This window comes from Octodon degus, unplaced genomic scaffold, assembly GCF_000260255.1.
Source record: "Octodon degus isolate 3935 unplaced genomic scaffold, OctDeg1.0 scaffold00073, whole genome shotgun sequence".
Classification (NCBI taxonomy): domain Eukaryota; kingdom Metazoa; phylum Chordata; class Mammalia; order Rodentia; family Octodontidae; genus Octodon; species Octodon degus.
In genome coordinates this window covers 11,226,128-11,245,203 of record NW_004524649.1, presented here as the reverse complement: position 1 = coordinate 11,245,203, position 19,076 = coordinate 11,226,128, and positions in this window count along the sequence as shown.

Here is a 19,076-nt window from a genome sequence, read left to right as displayed (position 1 = left end):
TATCATTTTGAGACTGTTACAGAAACAGGACAATATACAGGGTACCTTTGTGACTAGCTTTTTTCCTCAGTGTAATTCTCTGGAGATATCAGCAGGTAGTTGCTTATATCAGCAACTGGTTATTTTTATTGCAGAGTACTATTCCAGGTGTATGTAGACCACATTTTCAAAAATGTACTTGGTACAGGGTCTCACTACATGGCTCAAGACTCCTACTGAGCCTCCTGTTTTCAGCCTCCCCAGAGCTGGGATTATAGGCATACGCCACCACGCCTGCACTTGGTGGCTGACTCAGTGTACCTGGGAGAGGGGCTGTGGTGCTGAGGATCAAACCCTGGTCCCTACACTTGCCTAAGCAGGTGCTTAGTCTGCTGAACTATCTCACTAGCCCGCCACATTTTATTTTACTATTCACCCTTTGAAGATATCTGGAATCTTCATAGTTTTGAGTTCTTATGAATTAAACTTCTTCAAACATTAAGGTTGTTAACATTATGCCTATGCAATTATTGGATTATAAGGAAGTTATCTGACTAACTTTTAAACATATTTCAGAAATATTGTGGCGGAGCATTTTATATTACTACCAGCAATATGAATGACCCAATTTCTCAGGATTTTTATCAGCATTAAGCATTATCATAAATTTTAAAATTTTAGCTCCTCTGATTGATTTGTAGTGGTATCACATTGTGGCTTTAATTTATATTTTCTTAATGGCTGGTGATCTTTTAATTTGTTTAATTTGTTATTAGTCTATCCTCTCCAGTGAAATTCTTCTTCACATCTTTTGCCCATTTTCTAATTTGATGGTATGGAACTTTTAACTCTAGTTTTGAGAATTTAAAGGCATATTCTAACTGTTAGCATTTTGGGGTGTGTGATTTGTACGTATGTTTTTATGACCTATTATATTTCTTTTAGTTGTTTTAACAGGGTCTTTATAGAGAAATTTTAAATTTTGATGAAGTCTAGTTTTTATTTAATGGTTGATGTTTTGGGATATGAATTAGAACAGTTCTTCCTATTCCTTATTTGGTCAGTTTTCTTGTGCTGAAACAAAATATCTGACACTTGTAACTTAAAAAGAGAGAGGTTTATTTTGGCTCATAGTTTCAATCCATGTTTGGCTGGCTTTGTGGCAAAAGCATCATAGCAGAGCACAGGGAGAGTGTGATGAGAAACAAATACTCTCTAGAGACCCTCAAATTTTCCTCCTCTGCCCCCATCCCCTGCCCAGCTCCAGTGATCCTCTAACTGGGACCTATTTCCTAAGAGTGCATCTAAGTTATATATCTTATATAAGTTTTGAACAAGATTTGAAAGATCAGTCAAGTTTATTTTCCCCCCTATGGATATCTAAGTGCTCCAGGGCCATTGTTTGAAAAGGTTATTCTTTCTTTAATGTTGCTGTTTAGCCAAATATTCTGCCATATTAGTGTGGGTCTATTATTGGATTTATTCTTTTTTGTTTTTTTGTATTTATATGTTTATACCTCTATCAAACCAATGCTCCATAATCTGTTTACTCTGTGTGCATGTGTTGTGTTTGTATGAGAGAGATTGAAATCAAGCTAGAAGTACTATCTTTCCAAGTATAGAAATTAATCTTACTTACTTTTATAATCCTTTGCCTTCCCTTGCTTATAATTTTCTTAAATATTTGCTTTCTATATACTTAAAACCATATTAAACAAGGTTATAACTTTTGCTTCAACCATAATATATAACTTAGAGAACCCACAAAGAGAGGGAAATCCTCTATTATATACTGATACTTTTTCTTGTCATTTTTTTTTTCTCTCCTGATGTTCCAACTTTCTTTGTTTCATCATTTCTTTTGTTTGGAGAACTTCATTAGCCATCTTTGTAGGGTTGGTCTCGGGTGATAAATTATGGCAATTTTTGTTAATCTGAGAATGTCTATTTTTCCTTCAACCTAAAGGATATTTTTACTGGTTTTGGTATTCTGGGTTGGCAGCTCTTTTCTTCCTGCGCTGAGATATATTGTTTCATTTCCTTCTGGCCTCCATGGTGAAATGAGAAATCCACTGTAATTTGAATTGTGTATCCTCTATTGGAAAGGCATCGCCTTTTTTGCTGTTTACAAGATGTTTTTTATTCATTTTCAGAAGTTTAACTAGGAATTGTTTTGACATGAATTTCTTTCTGTGAACCCACTTAGAGTTTGTTTAGCTTCTGAAATATGTAGGCTTAAATCTTGCCAAATTTCAGAAGGTCTCAGCCTTCACTTATTTCTATCCTCTTTAGTCCTGTCTTCTTTCTCATTTACTTTCAGTGCTCGACATGAATGCTAGACTTCTATGGCTTTGTTTAGTCTTGTGTTTTATTTTCTCTATGTTTTATATATTGGCTAATTTCTCTTCCACCTCCCAATTCACTGATTCATTTTACTGTTTCTTTTATTGTGCTACCAATATAATGATTGGGTTTTAAATTTTTTTGCTAATTTAATTTTGAGTTCTAAATCTTCTATTTGGTTCTTCTTTTATTGTCTATTAACTCAGGAGTTTTCTATTTTTACATTTATTTCAAGTGTGAGTTTTTCCAATTGCTTACTGAAGCATCTTTTATCAAGGGTACCTTAGCATATTTGTCCATTAACTTCAATATCTGATCTTCTTGTGTTGGTGTTTACTGACTGTTACTTTTCATTCAGTTGGATAAGAGTGATTTTCAAAAATTGAAAGCTGGACATCTTTCTGTTATGAGACTCTGGATGTTGTTTACCTTCTTTTAAAACCATGTTTCTTCATCTATGCTCTAGAGCAGCATCATAGCTTGCAGGTAGAAGTAGAAGGTCAGGTACTTCATGTGGCTTTGTTCACACTAAACGATGGGCTTCCTCATCACTGCTGAGTGGGGATCGGAGTTCTGGCTTCCCACGGTGACTTTACTGACACTGAATGCAAATTTCTTAGTCACTTTTAGTTAGAACAAATACCTTACATGGGAAACATGTAAATAACAGTAATACGTTGTTACACTTACCTGTATAGCCCTACTGGTGGAGACAGCTTTCTTTTATTTGTAATTTTTACTTTTTAATTTTTTTTATTTATTTAGGACAAGGTCTCAGTATGCAGCTTCAACTCATAGTGATCTTCCTGTCTCAGTCTTCCCAGCGCTGAGATTATAGGCATGTGCCACCACGCCTGGTTTGGGCTGGCATGGCTTGTGATACCTGGGATTGAACCTGGATCCTTGCACCTCCCAGGCAGGTGCTTAGACCACTGAGATATCCTCGCCGCTCCAGATTTCTTTGATTGTTAGAAACTTTCTTGATTTCTTCAATTCTGCATGTATCTCTGAACATAGCTCTTTTATTTAATTCTTTACGTTAAAACCTTTGCATAGTTCCTCTACTTCTTATCAGGACCATGGTTCTATTTGGTTAAAAATAGATAAGAAGTATTACATATAATATAATATAATGGGGAAAGTTTTTGCAACTGAAGATGAACAAATATTTACTATTTACCACCCAATGCTTTCCTACAAAAAGATGAGAAGATAAAATAGTAACAAGGGGTTCTGGGGGTGGGAAGTAAAGAGCATAAAAGCCTGTAAGGGAAGGAGCATTCCAAATGGCCTATAAAAAGTGAGGCTGTGCTCCTCTACTGGTAGTTACAAAAATACAAATTTAAACAACAATGAGATATATTTTGTACCTACCAGAGGCAGGCAGATCTCTCCAGAGGACCAAGGCATTCATTCCCCTTAGCTGCTGCTTGGGCAGGCAACAATCTCCACCTGATTTCCTCTCCAAGAATTTTCCCAAAGAGAGATGCCTTGCCCAAGATTACTGTTTTAACTCAAGGCCTGTGCGAATGTAGTGCCTCATTGTATGAACTGCAAAAGTCCAGCTACCTCCCTTTAGGCTGTACAACTCAAAAGGGCTACTTTCCAGGGAACTCACCATTGACGCTCAGCATGTGTGAGCCTGAAGAAGTATAGGAAACTCTAATCACATGAATTGCTACAATCTCTTTTTTTGAAAACAAGCTTAATACTTAAAAAAGAAAAACTTATGTCTTTTGAGTTGTCCTAATTTTTCAGCCTCTTCCAGAGTTAAAACAGGAAAGTATTAGTTCATAAAGATGATATGTACAAATGATGTGCCCTGCAATTTTATTTGTTAGGCTAACTGACAATAGCTTGAATGTCCATTGGTAGAGGAACGACACATTTATGCCCTGGGATGTTATGATGGCATTGTAAAGAATAAGCTAGGTCTGTGTGTAGTGAAGTGAATAAGGTGTAAAAATGTCAGCAATATAGTGTCATGTGAAAATAAAAGAAGATAAGAAAATTATTGATATGTATGTGTATGTGTGCATTTGTCCTGTTACAGTTTATCTGAACATCAACAGAGAGCAGGGAAGATAAACAGATATCATAGGAGAGCATATTTTATTAGCCTTGCATCTCAGTCAGAATATACTAACATGGCTGTTCTTACTGTTTATGGTGATCATTTTGCTTGGTTGGTTGTTCTGATTAGCCTGGGTTGTCCTGGTTGTTAATTATCATGATTGCTGTCCCTGCCTATAAAGCATATTGTCAGCTGACTGACAATTTTTGAAAGCTTATTTGTGTAGTTGGCTAAAGAAACAAGGTTCAATGAACCACATTTGCATTCATGAATTTGCCAGACACTTAGGTAGTATCCAATCTAGTTAATTTATCTAATCTAATATATATAACTTATAGTCAAAATTTCTGTTTTGGATAAACTCTGTAGATACTCTGTCTTCATTATGAACAAAACATGTGAGAAGTAAGAGATAATAAAGAGTATAGACTTACAGAATCTTGAAGCATTTATACAGCAATGCCATATTCTACAGTTTTTAGTACAGAATATTGTAAAGCATAATGTTGGTATCAGAAATGCATTAGGAGAAAAGTAGTGACTTTTTTAAAAGGACTTTGAGCTAGTTGAAGTAATAGGCATATTTTTGTGTTAGCTTTTTATGATTAATATTACCTTCTACAAAAATATAACCATGGAGTGATGAGCTTTTACAGAAATAGGTGATTTTAAGAAATCAATACATTCAAGTGAGTTTGCTCATTTGTATTTGATATGATCTGACACTGCAGTGGGGCAAAAGATCTCATTATTATGTCTTTACAAGAAGGGTTCCCCAGTGCATGACATGGCAATTTGTCTTCTGTGTTTGGATGGATTTGGACAAAGCTTGCATCATTTAGCATCCAACTCCTTTGACAGTGCCTTTTAGTATCCTTTTTGTTCCATTTGTGGGTCACTGCAAAGGATTCAAGAAGACTTTGTGGTTTGCAGAGCAAGTGTTGTCTAATTTGGTATTACTGCTTAACTTACTCAAATAGTATAATTTACCTCTGAATATGTTCACAAGCTTAGAAGAAAGGTGTTTGTTCAAACATGAAATCTTTGTAATTAGAAAAAAAATTATGAGGTGGATTTATCTGAACCTTCTCACCCAATGCAGTTCATTTTAATAAATAACATTGGCTTAGTTATTTTGGGGTCAGAATAAAGGAAAATAATATACTGAAGATTTTGGCTTTTCTGAGAACTAACATAGGTTTTTTTTTTTTTTTTTTTTTAATGTAGAAGACTTTTCTACCCTTAAATCTCTTCCTAAAGAGCTCTTCTGATCACTGCCTGAGGGAGTGGATTAGCTGTATGGTTCTTCATTCTCAAATTAACCCCCTCCGTGTAAACTGCTACAGCCGCAATCAGCTTGAAGGTTATCAACCATGGGGGAGTACAAGAAAACACTGTTTCTCTTTCCAGCTCAATCTGTCTTTGAAGTGCCAAGAAGAGATATTCTAGCAGTATGCAAATCTGAAATTCGGTTTTGCTTCAAGAAGAAAAAAAAAAAAAAGAAAGGAATTCTCAGTCAGACATGATTCTCTTCAAGCCAGCAATCTTTCCCTGTCCTTTGTTTCCCTCAGTACCTTTGCTGTCTATGTCTCATTAAAGAATGGTGCTCCTGACACAATACTTCTTAGTAGTTAGATTTCTGGCTCCATTTATGCTGTATTATTCAGTGGGAAAAAAAACCAGCATACAAGAAAAATGAAAAATTACACCAGGGTCCTGAATAACATTGTTAACTCACTTTCCATGAGTTAATTATATTTCTCCCCCTTAAAAAAACTATTAAAACTTCAATTTCACATTATGTCACATTGGCTAATAGTATAGATACTGAGCCATTACTGAAAATGAATTTTTGTTGGCTAAAGCTTGCCACCAGAAAGAATGTTGAAAATGAAGATTTTTTTTTCTTTTTAACACTCATGCCTCTTCTTCCCAACATGATTTAATGATGCTTCCTTCTTTCTTGAGGTTTTCTATTTATATGGCCTAGCAATATACCAACATGTAGGTGTCTCTCATTTTTTAAAATAATTTTTAGGGACCCTGAAGTTAGGTGTGAGTGTGAAAAAAAATTTTTGCCTCTGTCTATATATTCAAAGTAAAATGAAATTGGAAAATTTATGCCAATGAGTATGTATTCTAAATGGCCAGATGGACTGAGGAATTTAAACCATAGATTCTTGGGGTCTTTTGACTCTTAAAAGACTGTGAAAGGTAGAACTACAAAGGGATTTGGACCCTAACCACAATGTTAAGGAAATAGCTCACAAACAAACTATGGAATATGAAAATAAAAATCATAGGTGTGGTTAAAGTAGAAGAGAGATTATTCCAAGCATGGGACCAGTTGGGGATTTTCCCCTCCACTGGTAAAAATGCCAGCACAGATATTCCTGTTTAATGGCTTTCAAACCTATGGCTGAAGCAAGCTGTTTGGATTAAGGACCTGTTGCTCAGATTCATGACCAATTTGTCCACCGTCCTTTTTTACCCAATTTGAATATCTTTTTTAAATAATGAGCCTCAGTATGCTTTTCTTATACAGTATATCTTGCTTATATAGTACTCTAAGTTTTCTGATTTACTGTACGTTACAGTACTGTAGTTTTATATTCTCTTATGCATTATGGCACTGTACTAAGAATTATACAAATAAAAGCGAGGCTATCAAGTTGGAGTTTCCTTTGGCTCTTTTTTCTGAATATTATGATGTGCATACAATATGCTATTCCTCATTTAGCAACCAATTTACTTGACTAATAGAACTCAGTCTTTAAACAAGGAGTGACTCTACAACACAAATGAGTATGTATGTTTATCAAAGACATGCATGAAAATGTGTATGGTCACTCTTTAATTTGTGGTCCCAAAGTGGAAACAATCAACAGTAGAATGGAAGAATTACTTAAAGTACATTACAATATTACTAAAGAGTAATATAGCAAAAATAACATTGATGAATTTCTCAAGTTCAGTGTTAAGTGAAATGAAACTGAATACCACTGAGAATATCGCATGTTATGCAGTTGATAGAAACAAAAGCAAATTAAATTGAGCATGATATTACAAATTAGGGTGGTGGTGAGCATTATTGCAAGAAGAATACTGACAAGAATGCAGCAAATGTGCTTCTACAGTCATGCTGGTGCTCTGCTTCTTGATATTGGTGTTGGCATCAGCCTACGTTTGCCTTGTGGTTTGTACTATTTTATATGTCTGTATTGACTTCAATAAAAATGATTAGAAAGAAAAAATGATAAATATCTGTAGATAATTGGTGTATTAAAGTATGGTAATCTTTTTAAAAACCTTGGAAACAGATCACAAAAGAGATGTATAACTTTTTTTTTTTTTTTTTAATTTTGTGGATGGTCTCACTATGCAGCTCAGATTCATAGTGATCCTCCTGTTTTCAGACTCCCCAGCACTGGGATTGTAGGTGTGCACCACCATGCCTGATCTTGGTGGCCAGCTCAGCACAAGCAGTGTTGGGGCCAGCGTGGTATGTGATGGTGGGGATCAAACCCTGTCCCTCAGCTTGCCTGAGCAGGTTCTTAGTCCGCTGAGTTATCTCACTGGCCCTGTGATGTATAAAAATTTGAGAATCAAGTTTTAAACTCTTTTAGTGGCCAAGAATAATTATTTCAATGAAATGTGCATATTAGTAATCACAGTGTCTCAAACTTTCTTGATCATTAAAATCAAGTAAATAACAAAGGACTGACAACTAAATATTTTGTCAGATAGCAAATGTAGCCTGTTTGAGATGATACAAGGAATTTTTACTTTAAAACTTTTAGAAGATGTAAAATTTGGTTGATTCTGATCTACTTGCAGGTATATACATTCTGTGAAGTAACTTCTTTGCACAGCCATATGATTGATTGGATAGCATGCCTCAGGAAGATGTATTCCTATGCTGATTCCCTAGTTCACAATTTTAAGCACCACAGCTGGTATTTAGAAAAGAGAATAAAGAATGTCTTCTTCTTCAAAATGACAGAGTACACTTGGAGGTCAGGGAGATGGCTCAGTGGAATAAGCGCTTCCCTGGCAAGCTCAAGGGCCTGAGTTCAATCCCTGGTTCTGCCTAAAAAAAAAAAATGACAGAGACTCATATACTGCTTCAACAGAGATTTCAAAATATGAAGGTTTTGACCCAGGTTTTAATATATTTTGATAGATAATAGCAGCAGAGCTGCCACTCTTCATGGGTGACTAAGGATAGGTAATGGGATGGCATGAACCACAAAGCTCTGCTGACACCTGACAGATTTTTTTCCTCAGATTCAAGGAAGATCTTATGAGAGTGTCTTTATGTGAGACTGGTTCCCTTGCGAGAGTCTGTTTCAATTTTTTTTTTTTAATCTCTCCACTGGGTTGAAAATGTAACTGCTGCTTTCAATATGTCTCAGTGCTGCTAATGGTACAGTTGCTTTTGGGAGCCAACTGATTAATTTAGACAACACAAAATATGGAGCTTCCAACTCAAGAACATGTGACAAGGCTTTGCTTTATTTATGTATCATTAAAAGGCCTAGATCAAATGCAAGTGTGACACTGTCCAGCTACATATGGACTTTCTGTTTGCAAACACTGCTAAAGAAAGGCTCTCAGAGGTCAAGAAAGTAGGAGGCCAATTCAATTTTTATTTTTTTTTTTTTTGTATTATAGAGCAATCACTAGACTTAGGAGAACTGAGGCAACAAAACAGAGTACTCTCAAGGTAACTGGAGTCCTATTTGAATAGATCTCTAAGTGAAGTTTATTAAATGCCAAGAATATGCCCTGTGGTTGTTTGAGTTGTATCAAATCACCATATTTCTTTGATTGAGTCAGTATTTTCCAGTTATCAGTGTTAATAGCCACATTTATAGATAAAATCTAAAATTTGGAGCTCCTTCTCAGGATGATTTTTCAAATGATAGGATGTGCTACTTTGTATTAAAGGAGTGACACCTCTTTATCAACAATGAGATACTGTACTGCTTAAGATAAGGTTTTTAACCTAAGGGTACCAGCTGGCCATATCATTGAAAAAATGATTATTTAGAAAGGAGATATTCAAATTCTAGAATACTATATTTGAATATCCTTATTAATGAAATAAAAATATGTGGTTTTAAAATAATATACTTATGGCTGGCCCGATGGTTCAGTGGATTAGGCAGATGCAGGGTTGGGGGTTCGATCTCTGGGACACCGTGCTGGCCCTTCCCCTGGAGCATGCTGAGATTAGGTGTGGCATCATGCGATTGTAATCCCGGTGCTTGGGAGGATGAAAACAGGATGACTAAGAACCCAATCTATGTAGTGAGCCCCTGTAGACCCTATGCTAAATGCATAAAAATAAATAAATAAATAAATAAATAAATAAATAAATAAATGCTATACTTAGCCATCGAAAAAGCCCTATTCAGTATCTGAAGATATATGTATCAAGAAGTTTATGTAAAGAAATGCTTTCCAAAAATTGTGTATATATATATTTCAAAACCTACAAGTAATTAAATTTTTTTGTACTTAAAAGTGATTTAAATGATAACTTTAAACGTAAACTTTAGGCTTATGATTATAGAATTTAGCTTTCCAAACTATATCAAGAATAGCTTGGTGTTAGAATTGGAAAAAATCGTACCTTGGTTTAGAATCATAAAACTGGAAAGGAAATTGGAAGAAGTGGAATGTCAATTCCCTCGATGTAAAATAAGAACACTCAGTCTAAATGATTGAATTGAATTTTCCGAGCCAGCACGTTTGTGGAGCTAGATCCAGAATGCACGATTTCTGAAGTATAAACTGCTAGTCTTTCTAGTCTATGACTTAACACGCCTTGTCCTTAAAATTTTATACATTCCAAAGATGCTATGAACTCTTACAGGCTTTTATAAGAGATAGTTGTTCGTAATTATCTATGTAAAATGCCTACAAAAATTCACTGTTTGTCGTCTCACAAACTGAGACAAGAGTTAGTGCACATTTAAATAAAATATTATGGAAATATTAAATATGATTTTACATGTCCTAATCTAATTTTTGAACTTTTTTCCATAATTTGTCTTTATTTATTTATTTTTGCATTATGGGGTCTCACTGTGTAGACTGGACTCATAGTGATCCTTCTATTTAAAGCCTCGCAAGTGCTGAGATTACAGACACGCGCCACCACGCCCAGTACCAATCACCTTCTCAGTGTACCCCAGGGGCGGGGCCAGCACATCGGCCTGGCGATGGAACTCCCCACCCCTGCGTCTGCCTAAGCAGGCGCTTTAATCTGCTGACCTATTTGACTGGCACTTATAATTTGTCTTTATAGATCACATAATTTAGTAGTTTGATACTTGGTTAGATAAAAAAAATCTACTTTTATGTTTCATGCAATTTAGAACGTTATTATCTATTTGCTTAATTGGTAAAATATTTCTTTTTTCTTTTTTGGCTTTCTCAGAGTGCCTTCAGGGCATGTTTGCCTGGCTGGAGTTGTGGAGATCGAACCACAGCAACCTGAGTCTGACTGCTTTGTTGAAGCAGCCACTTAAACAAGGGCAGGCCCCAATTGGTAAAATATTTCTAGTAAATTTTGAAATCTACTTAAAAATAAAACTTGAAAAGTCAGAGACAGGACAGTTTGCTGTGGAGTATGTGCATTCAGATAAAAGTAATTATTTGTGAGCTTGCTTTGCAAATTGGAGGTAGGGACTTTTAGTGTTCTACTTAGGGTAGGGATTGAAATCCAGTGATTTTTCATTGAGGTGATTTTTTTCTCCAAATATACTTTTGCTAAAATATTACTTCTTCCTTAAAGAAATTTATGAACTTTGAGTTCAATATTTAGTTGGTTTTTAGAAGAAAACATAACTCAGGGAAAATCGTACCTTCTTTTAAATTGCAATAGACTTTAATTTTGATAGTAATACATTTAGTTTTTTAAGGCTATTTTCAGCTAAAACTCTAGAAGTTTTACAACCAAATATCAAGTGGATTTAGTTACAAGCCATTTATTTTTCCAATGATGCAAGTATTTGCTGTTGAGTAAAAGAAAAAGTTTGTATCAGGTGAAGGCTAATTCACTTAAATTTAGATATTGACTATTAGATAGTTTATTTTTCTACAGCTTTGCAGTTTTGTAGGAAGAAATCTATGACTCTGGCTTGAATGAATTTTCAGCTGTTCTAAGAATTCCTTTTTTTCTTTTTAAGTCTTGATTTTGATTGTTCTTTCCTTTTTTTTAAGGAAGTGCTTGTTATATGGGTTACATTATTTTATGCTACTGATAGTATTTTTATTGTTTCACTATATTTTAAGTCAGGTATTTGCTGTGTATTTGCAGGTATATTAAAAAAATCATAACAGATTCTTTTTTCTGGGAAGTTACTATATCTAATTCGTGATACATAATCTTTCTTTGACAGGTGCAAATGACATTTTATAATCTGATTGAAACCACATGTTTAATATTAGCTTTTGTGCTTTTCTGGGAAAAATGACTTTAATATTTGATTAATACATTTTTGTTATGTGTTATTTTTAATATATTTGATTGTCTTGCAAAGATGTAATTTGATATATTAACCTTTCCTTTTTGCAAAGTAATATGAGGAGGGAAACTCATTTTAATGTATTGCAATCACTTTGTATCTCAAAATCTGCTTTGCATATCTTTGTATACTTGAATTAAAATAAAAGCTTGATAAAGAGATGGCAATTAATGTACTCAACCTGTTAGGAGAAAGTAGTTGTATTGTTAATTTAAGCTTGTTGAGTGAGGTATCTTTGAATCCTAAAGAGGCAGACCAGCAAATTTCAGGTGATTAAAGAAAATCCCTCATCTTGGAAGAACTTGAAGGAACATGATGCTATTTAAGTAGAATCTAATCAGAAGAAGAAAAGCTTGGAAGTAAAAAGACAGAATGTTTCATGTCATTATTTGCAAAGCAACTGAACAAAAGGTTAGCAGGATAATTAAGTGCCTTTCTGCTAAGTGGAATTTTTTCAAACTAGGTTGATTAGATGCCTTCCTTTAAAAAATTAAACTTCTAAGTCCAGATAATCTATTTGAAAAGACTAACTCAGTTACATAGATAGAGGTCAGCTTGGAAAAAAGTTGACAGCATTGTCTATGGTGGCAGATGTCTGCAATGATGAACTTAATTGCTCTGAAAAATCTTGAGCATCTCTGAGTAGTTTTAGCAATTGAGTATTTTAGTGTGTTTAAAGTTTTTAAGAATGAGACTCCATGTAGACTTAATATACAGTAGCATTAAAGGGATCATTCCATTATCTTGGCTACTGCATTTTTCAATTGATCTGTGTAAGTAGGATATGATTTCTTTCCTTTGCCTGAAAAAAAAGAGTACCAAAAGCAAGCATTATCTTTCTCATTATAAAATGTTATTTGCAACTGTCAAGCAATACTTAGATGTCATCTCTTATATTTGCATTTTACATTTCAAGACCGATCTGGTGACAACATAAGAAGAGCAGCCTGCCTGACTGTTCTTTGTAAACACCTGATAAGAAAGCCTTGGTTCTCTTAAGGGATGGGCAGGAGAAAGTACTGATGGCTGCTTTACAGTGGAAAGGGAAACTAGGAAGTCATGACCTTAGGGCCTACATTTCTGCTGAAGAAAGGAAGCTTGACGATGACAAGTTGTGCCAGCCAAACACTCAGTAGACACAGGTTCTTTTTTCAATGTTCTTTTACTGTTTCAACGTTTCTGTGGTTTTTGGCTTACTGAGTAATGCATACTTTGGAAGCACACATCCAGTAGCAGATTCCTTCACTTATTATCAATGCATTTATTTATTCAGTCATTGTTGAGCTTTATCTCCAATGAACACATTAAAAAAGTTAAATACATCTTCTGATCACCTAGCAGTCCATTGTGAGTATAGAATGAATACTAGGAGTCTACCTGTAAACAGTCTTCAAAGATTCGTATTGTATCACATTGAAGTCTCCTTTGAAAATCTACAAATATTGTCAGCTGAAGCCTATGACCTAAATACTTGGATAAGAGCAAGAAAAAATTCTTTCTGGGCCCCACTAATATTAAACATGTTTGTTTTTCGATTTGTACTTTCAATTGGTATTCTTTAATATTTGTTGCATGTAAGAATTAACTGTTAAAAATTAGCAAATCCTAATGTCCTGGTTGCATTCCTGACTAACAAACTGAGAATGACTGTGAGACATTCTTTCTGATTCCAATGTGTAGCTACTATTAAGCACCAGTGATATAAGTACTTATATTTCTTCTTCACTGCATTATTAAATGTTTTGATCTTACTTAAAACTCTATAGCGTGACTTCTTAATTTCTAATGCTGGGATAGATTTTCTATTCAAAAAATATTTTTATTGAGTTGGATTCAGGAGCATTCTGTAAGACGATGAATAAGTCTTTATATAATTTTTACATTATTTAAGCTTATATAAATTTTCACTACAGTTTTAGTTCTATGGACATTTGGTAGACTTTAGTATAAGTTTAGGATATCATTAGTGCCTTTCTCACAACCTCTCACTCCACTCTTTGCCTTCATCTATTGCAATTTACAGAGGTATAGCCTATTAACTCCTCATCTAGAACTACCTCAAAGTATGGAGCTTTTTTGCTACTTCTCTTGTGAATCAGCTAGACTGAGTACCAACATTTATGTAACTTGCTGAATCTTTTGTTAATATGGGATAAGAGCAAGTGGTAAAATTTCCTTTTTCAGACAACTTTGATATATATTTCACATTTCCTGAGAGGCTACTCAATAAAATTAAACCCCAGTTGTTCACATTTGTCACCAACTCAACCACATACCCTGTAACCAGCTTTCCCTTTGTAGCTTCAAACTTTCCACTCCTCTCAACCCCTGTTCTAGTTTCTTGGGAACCACTCCCTTAATTATAAAAAATGCACAGAGACCTCATCCTGAGTTGTGTTTCTTTATTTCATCTATGTTAAGATAAAATGAAAGAGAAAACTTATTGTAGGACTAATTTAGTCTATGCTGCATTTTTGTTATGATTTAGCTATGTTCATACTTAAGCTTGCTCTCAGATCCTGATGGGGATAACTACTATGAAATCTTGAATGCCAGAAGAGATCCTTCTCTTCTGTTTGTGGGCCAACTCTTAACATCACTGTCCTCATCATTCTCATGAGTTGGTCACCTTGAATCTTCTGTGTCTTCCCAGAATCTTTCCCTATTTTGTGATACACACTCATATTGCAATTCTCTCTAGCATGTGCAACAAATTATAGAGTCAAATAATTTCAGAATTCTGCAATATCAATATAATATTAAGTGAAATGGGAGAGAAAATTTAGAGAGAAAAATGACACTGATGTCATGTTTTTATTTGTTTAGTGAAAGGCATATACCTATGGTTAGGGTCCCAGTGAAAGGTAACTGCAAGTTCCATTGAGTAGTCAATAAATACAGTTGAGCATATTAATAGGGAAACACTGCTATTTTTTCCCCATTCCTTCAACTGAGAACTAGATGTTTGAAAATAATCTTGGATATTCCAATGAAGTTATTTGCTGTGAGATACTCTTATGATGAGAAGCACTCAGCAGGAGTCATTGGTCCAAAATCACACTGACTAGGTATAGGATTCCACTGAAGTGGTGTCAGAATTATTTGACTTCTTATGTCTGATTGAGTATGTGCATTTGGATAATGGAAGCTAACTGCACAGATAGAAGTTAGATGCATAGACATAACACTGTTTAGCCTTATAATTTACAGGAACAAGAATTAAAGTCTGTGAGACTATAGTAATGAATCTCATTTCCTGTGCCACATCTCTGGGGCTTTTCCCTGAATTAAGAAATAGTTGAAGTGGCTTCTTAAGTGTAAGCTCAGGTTCATCTCAAGTTAACAACATTATACTTTGGTTGTTGGCAAGTTTTTTACTTTTCTCTCCCCATCACTCTGCATTGTTGGAGTTCCTCACCCATGCTCCAGTAGGGGCCAGAAGCACAGAAGTGCTAATGCTCCAAGTGTAATCATCAACCTGTGGGCTAAGAGGTGGATAGACTATCCAGTGTCTCATCATGTAGGTGGGTGTCTTGGTTACATTTATCTCATTGCTGAGATAAAATACTTGACACACTAATTAGGGAAGGAAAGTTTTATTTATCTCAGTTTGTGGAAGTTTCAGTCCATACTTGGCTGGCTCCAAGGCAGAGCAGAACGTGGCAGAGGGCAGCCGTTCATGGTGGTGGAGCACAGCAAAAGCGCTAAGAGCCAAAATGAAGAAGCAGCAAGAGCAAGCCTCTTTCCTTCCCTTATGTTGTGTTGTATGTAGGCTGCCCACCCCAGGGTAGGTGTAGCACTTGCTCCCATGATCCCAGCACTGGACCATGGATCAGTCAAAAAGTCTAGAAGCCTGCTCCATGATTTCATGAGGCATTGGCAGGGGTGGGGTTAGGGTGGGGAATCTAGCACAAACCATAACAGTGGACTATCGTGGAAGACATTCACTCGTCTTAAATCCCAGTGGACAATATCTGGTTGTCCACAGCAATAGATTTCATGAAGTTCTTTGATACTGATCTCACTTTTACTCTATGAAATGAGAATATTCAGATCTGCCTTATGAGACTATGCAGTGGAATGGGTATAACTTATACAAACTATTTATCTCACTCCATGGTATGTAATTCTCTTTAAAAGCTGATGGGAAGAGATAGGCAAATAACAGGATACCTCATTCTAACATCAGTTCTGTGTAGAAGACAAGAAAGAGTGAGGAAAACTCAGAAATTGTACATCCATCAATACTTGTTACTTGTTTCCTTCCATCATCCTAAGGCAATTACCATAAGGCATGACCGGCCTCCCCAGAAATTGCTTTTGCAATTCTGCACAGGCAGGATGTTCTACTGTTCCACCTCTTCTTATCTTCTGTAACAAAGACTTACAGGAATCAGGAATTTTATTTATCAGTTCACTTACCTTCAAACTATTCCCATTACATTTTATTCTGCCCAGTGGAGTACTCTTTTTCTCTGAGAGTTTTCCTGTCTAGCAGACTCAGATGGACCTAAATTTCCCACATGGACCTCATTTACCCAAAATTGTTTTGTTTATAAATTAGCCCTTCCATATATAAGACATGACAAAGTAACAGTATGTGTATATGTTATACCTTTTTATTTTTCATTCACAAAATATCTATTAGATAAATTTTCTAAGCTTGCTACTACCTATATAAAGTATCAATAAATAGGACAAACATATTTTCTGACTTCATAAAGCTTACAGCAAATATTAAATGGTTAGTATGATCCTATTCAGTGAAATAATTTTAAAGAAGCTTTCTATTATTCCACTGAAAAATTGTTTTTGAACAGAGCTTCTTCCTCATGTACATGATCTTTGTGGATTACACTATTTATATTTTGCTAAAATATTTTTAAAGAAAATTCTGAATCTTAGGTGTGATATTTAAAGTAACTTACCTATGTAGTTTCATTAAGTCCTTGTGAGGTTGTTTGAATACTACAGGCAATATGAAGAAAAATCATAGTTATGTCTTTGTCAGAATAAAAGATTATATGTTATGAAGACAACCAGTGCAATAAAGTTGATAGACCTGTGATGACTTTCTATGTTGTTGCTTTTTCACTCATTTTGTTTTATTTTTTATTTTTTATTTTTTTTTGTATTTTTGAACATAGGGGGAGATTTATGGGTTTTTGCTGAAAGGGAAGTGTGTATTTAAGAAGCAGGATTAATCAGATTGTACATATGTTTTTATCTTGTTAAGTAAATGGGCTTTCAGGATTTGTGATAAAGGGTGATGACATGTAATTGGGTGTTTGTGTGTGTGTGTGTGTGTGTGTGTGTGTGTGTGTTTGTGTGTGTGCGCGTGCACGCACACACGTGTTTTAACTGTTAACAGCATTGTTACATTATTATTGTTATTATCTCTTTATGTTTGCTTTTTTTTAGTAAATGGATCCTTTATATTCTTCCCTAGGCTCTTCTAATAAGGTGATTTAATCAGCAACATCTTTTTTTCAGGTTTTGTAATTCTAGGGTGCACTGTGGAGGGATGCAGCAGAAAAGTTGTATGGAAGCAGATGACACTGAAAACTGAATACTTTCAGTTGTAACAGTGGAAAATTCAAGTCTTAGTTTCAACATTAAAAGACCAAGAGAAATACTTACTCAGAACCAGGGTCATAGATGCCACTTTGACTTGTTTTGTGGTTACCTTGTTGGACATGCAGATGGAGATCTAAACAAATTTCAAATAATCCAACTTTTCTGAAACCCTCTTAATTGGCAGTTTGACTCTATGGACTTAGTTACTTTGCTTCACTGTCCTTGAACACTCCCCCCAAAAATGAATAAATGAATAATCCATCTTCCTGACAATGTTTTGATATGCTACGTTTATCATACATAGAATTTCATCTTTATTGAAATCTATTTTAAGTGTTTGTTTTTTTCTTCTGATCTGTGTTTCTATATAAACTCAGTGGATATTCTCCCTATCATGTGAACCCAGAAATGATTTTAGTTTTGACAAGTATTCTTTTATTATTTCTATTGCTTTTATAATTTAATTTGAGAAAACATATTCAGGAATTTTATAATAGTGAATTTTATTTACAAACAACACAGGTTTATAAAATAAATAAGACATCCTTACACAGTGGTACCTATGTTCACAAACTTAGTTCTTTTCACACTTATGCTCACAAACTGAATAGAATGGAAACCAAAACAAGTATCCCCATAAGGTCAATACTGAACCTAACTATTGAATTTGATTCAGTTCTTGTCCAATTCAGTTTGCAAACAGATTGTGGGAAGAATTAAATTCATGAACTGAGGTACTACTGTGTTCGGTTTTAAGTGTGTACTGATTTTACTGGTATTATGAATAGAATGTAGCAATGTCATTAAACATTACATATTAATGGTTTCAGATTTAGCTACTTTAGAATCTATTTAGAACATATTTTTCATTTAGCATTTAGGTTTTTTTTTTCTAATTGTCATATTGCTACAACTTCAATTTAGTAGTTTTTTTATTTTTTTGTATTTTAGGGAAAGGTCTACAGGGTATTCAGGTTCTCACTACTAGATGGGACTCAGAGAGATCTGCCTGTTTACAACCTCCCAAGAGCTGGGATTTCAGGCACACCACCATGCCCAGTATCAACTGCAGTCTTATTGCACCCCGGGGGCAGGGCCAGCATGGCAGGCTCGGGGATCAAACCCCTGGCCCCTATGCCTGCATGCAAGTGCTTTAATCCACTGAGCTATTTGACGGCCCTTCAATTTAGTAATTGAATAAATTATTTTTATGACATTAGTTAAGACTGAGTTCACTTTTGTGTATTACATCACTAATAGCATGATTATGTAATGAGAAGGCTTCTAATATCATTAAAAAGTTTTAATTTTTTAATTTTTACAGTGGAACATTTTTAAAGTTAAGTGGTTTTATATTTTAATTCCTAGATTATGGGGCCAGGGAAATGGCTCAGTAGAATAAGCTCTTCCCTGGCAAGCACAAAAGCACAAGGGCCTGAGTTCAAACCCTGTTCCTCAAAAAAAAAAAAAAAAGAATTATTTTTAAATTATAAATACTTTCAGTAAAAACATTTAAATATAAAATTGAATTCATATGTTTAGATACATATGAATGTCTTAAAATG